We start from the raw sequence: 4,363 nt of genomic DNA, 5'->3' as shown, positions 1-4,363 counted from the left end.
CCCATCACCATCCCACCTACCTGCATCCCCCATCACTAGCTCACCTGCCTGCATCCCCCATCATCATCCTACCTACTTGAATCCCTATCACTATCCCACCTACCTGCATCCCCATCACCATCTTACCGACCTGCATCCACATCACCATCCCACCTACCTGCATCCTCCCATCACCATCCCACCTACCTGCATCCCCAATCACCATCCCACCTACCTGCATCCCCATCACTATCCCACCTGCCTGCATTCCCCATCACTACCTCACTTGCCTGCATTCCCCACCACCATCCCACCTACCTGCATTCCCCATCACTACCTCACCTACCTGCATCCCCCTTCACCATCCCATCTACTTGCATTCCCCCATCACCATCCCACCTACCTGCATCCCCAATCACCATCCCACATACCTGCATCCCCCATCACTATGGTGGGACTGGATTAAGTTGGAATATCTGGTTGGCCTGGACGGGTTGGACCAAAGGGTCTGTTTCTGTGCTGCACATTCTGTGACTCTATGACTCTATAACTGACTGGATTATGGAGCAGGTTTGAGAGACTACATGGCCAATCTAGCTTCAAAATCTCCTGTTAAATGGAGTTGAAATAAGTACCAAAGATGAATGAACTAAAAGCTGTGGAGTGGGCTGCACAATGACAGATAATAATAAGGGCAAGAAAATGTGAGGTGTTGTCTATTGGAAGGGAAAGTACAAATGTGCACTTCGAGTAGGCACTGAAATAGGTATGGGTAAGGTTGGTTGTAAGTTGGAAGATCAAATCCAAGGATCCCTGAAACACAAACTGCAAAATAGAATCAATTGTAGGAATACTGCATTCAATTCTGGTCTGCCTGCTAGAAGGAATGATGTTCCTAATCACCAGAGCTGGATATGATATGGTGTTGTAGACTGTGCTAGAGTTGTAACATCATATGTCCAACATGGAAACAGGCCTTTCAGTCCAACTCATGTCAACCAAATATCCTATGTTAATCTAGTCCCATTTGCCAGCATTTGGCTCATATACCTCTAACTCTTTCTTATTTACATACCCATCCTTAAGCGTTCAGAAGAGATTTACAAGGATGTTGCTGGGGTTAGAGGATTTGAGCTATTCGGAGAGGTTGAACAGGCTGGAGTTATTTTCCCTGGAGCATGGAGGATGAGGGATGACCTTATAGAGGTGTATAAAATCATGAGGTACATGGATAGGGTGAATAGCCATGGTCTTTTTCCCAGTGTAGAGGAGTCCAAACCTAGGGGGCATAGGTATAAGGTGAGAGAGAAAAGATTTAAAAGCGACTTAAGGAGCAACCTTTTCATGCAGAGGGTGGTGCGTGTATGGAATGAGCTGCCAGAGGAAGTGGTGGAGTCTGTACAATTACAACATTTAAAAGGGATATGGATGGAGTCAGAGGGATATGAGCCAAATGCTGACAAATGGGACTAGATTAACTTAGGATATCTGGTTGGCATGGACAAGTTGGACTGAAAGGTCTCTTTCCATGTTGGACATGTGATGTTACGACTCTAGCTCCATCTACAACTCCAGTACCGTATCCAGCTCTGGTGATTAGGAAGCAAGGTCAATATTGAAGAAATGGAGGTAGTGTGAAGAAGAGTCACAGAGCTATTGCCTGAATTAAGTGTCTGGTTTGAGTTAACCTTGGAGAAACTTGTACTTTTCTGTCTGGGAAGGAGTCCAGTGAGAACCAGGTCCACAAACTGTGGGGATAGGAGTGGGGACAGTTTCAAATTAATTAAAGGCAATTTCAGGCTTGTTATCTGGCATTGCTTCAGAGCGAGAGACAGTAAGGATCAGTTGGAATGATTTCTGAAGAAAGTGATGACAGCAATTATTCACCGAACAGCCATTGTGGGAAGGGGTGGCATGGTTGTGGAGGGATTTCAGATGTGGTGTCCTTGTGACACAGGTGGTAGCAGCCATGCCTTTGAGCTAGAATGCTGCAGTTTTCACTCCCTTCACAGGATCTGTTGGCCACTGAGGCAAGCAAGTCAATGGGAATCGGTTGGCTTCCAGTCGAATAAGTAGGGAAGGTTAGTGGCAGAGGGGCACCAGGCTGTAAGGACCATCCACCCACCAAATCCAAACACAGTGGAGAGAGAGCAGGATGATAACTAGCATTGCAACATCCACATGTTACACGGGAAACACCTAAAGAGGAGAGCAAATTGGCAGTGAGAGGAAGGACACTGGATTGCTTCAGTCTTCCTCATCCATGACATTCACATTTTGAGATCTCAACAAACCACCATTGGCCAGGCTACAAACAAACCACTGTCCATAACTTGGGATTGCCAGATTAAAAGGGCATTAAATCCATGTGAAAATTATAGTGTAGTTCCATCGCAATGATACCAGCTTGAGGATTTGCAGATGTGTGGAACAATCTGAGGCGGTGGGACTGTTTCCGGTGCAGCAGAGAAGCTGAGCAACGATTTAATTGAGGCTGTTAAGATGAGCAAATCTTGTATTCACAGACCTGACTTCAAATTTAGCAGGATAATGGCACATAATTATCACATGATAATGAAAGGCAAGTAATCAGAGAGAATTAGGCATTAATTACTTTGCTGCAACTCCATTTCGGTACAGATCCTTCATTATCAGTGCAAGAGCACTCTGATGTAACTGCCAGGCATAGAAAATGCTAAGAATTCATTACCTAGAATGAGCTCCAGCGTCTTCACAAACTATTGAAAATGACATGTTCTGTGTAAGTATTACTGATATACTTGGCTGAAAATGTGTTGCTGGAAAAGCGCAGCAGGTCAGGCAGCATCCAAGGAACAGGAGAATTGACGTTTCGGGCATAAGCCCTTCTTCAGGAAGGGCTGAAGAAGGGCTTATGCCCGAAATGTCGATTCTCCTGTTCCTTGGATGCTGCCTGACCTGCTGCGCTTTTCCAGCAACACATTTTCAGCTCTGATCTCCAGCATCTGCAGCCCTCACTTTCTCTTACTGATATACTTGGATGAGTAAAAGATCTGACTTTATGTTTCCTGAGCAACATGCTTGTACTGTATCCAATGGTGAAAAGAAGCAGGTGTCTTGATATCAAAAGGTTAAATGAAATGTTTTTAGTTGTGGTGTCTTATTATTTCATCCGTATTCCCACCAAACACTTAAAGTAGATGGTTTGAGAAAGCTAAGTACAAAATACTGCGGGCTGGAGAGGTCTGAAATGTAAAGGGAAAACACTGGAGAAACTCAGCAGGTCTGGCATCTCTGCAGAGAGCAAGTCTTAATGTTTCGAGTTTGGTCTGACTCTTATTCAGAACTGAAAGGGACTGGGAAGTGGTAGTTTTTATGCTGTTGCTGGAGAGGGAGGAAGGGGAATGGAACAGATGGTAATGGTGCCCAGATTTTTCGGTAAACAAAGTGCTAATGTTTGTAAAGAAGTGATTGAGATGTAAAATAGGTATAAATGTAACTATGAAAAGGAGAACATGGGCCCACTCTACTATGAACAAAGCCACCTTCACCACATGTTCCATTATTAGACTTGAAACGTTAACTCTACTTCTCTCGCCACAGAGTTTCTCCAGCATTCTTTGTTTCCATTGAAGGAAAATGGTCTTGCCTCAAATATTTGGTTGAAAATGTAAGACCATAGGATCGGAATTCAATCATTCAACTCTTCAAACCTACCCAACTATTCAACTAGATCAGATATAAATCTCAATTGTATTTCCCGGCCTTTTTGCTCCATTTCCTTTAATTCCCTAAATATCTACCTTTTTCTCTGCAATGGCCAATTAATAATTTAATATTTTGTTCATAAGCACAGTTTATTTATGATGAATTTCTTTCTGTCTTTTTATTTATTTATGAGACATGGGTGTGGTTGGTAAGAGCAGCATTGTTGACCAATCCCTATTGTCCCTAAGAAATGGGCAATTTAACACAGCCCATTTACCCTACACATCTTTGGAATGTGGGAGGAAACCGGAACAAACCCATGCAGTCATGGGGAGAATGTGCAAACTCCACACAGTCATCCGAGGCTGAAATCGAACTCAGGCCTCTGCTGCTGCAAGGCAGCAGTGCTAGCCATTGAGCCACCATGCTGCTCACAGCAGTATTAAATACCTTCCCTGTTCCTATGGCACCTCTCATTAGATTCTATCATGGAACATTCCCACAGAACTCACCACTAGGAGGATCTCTGACAACAGACAGGCATGCCTTGCAGCCACGCCATCTTTAAAAGGTGGCTGAGCACCTGGACGAGTATTGGCAATCCTGGGGTGCTACCTGTCGGCAGCAATGTTATGGCACAGTTAGCACAAAGCCAGCCTGCTCCTGGCACCATAGCACTGGAAATCTGAAAGGATAG

The sequence above is a fragment of the Chiloscyllium plagiosum genome, chromosome 33 (assembly GCF_004010195.1).
Source record: "Chiloscyllium plagiosum isolate BGI_BamShark_2017 chromosome 33, ASM401019v2, whole genome shotgun sequence".
Lineage (NCBI taxonomy): Eukaryota > Metazoa > Chordata > Chondrichthyes > Orectolobiformes > Hemiscylliidae > Chiloscyllium > Chiloscyllium plagiosum.
The sequence above is the reverse complement of the archived record's forward strand: the minus strand, read 5'-3'. Positions refer to the sequence as shown.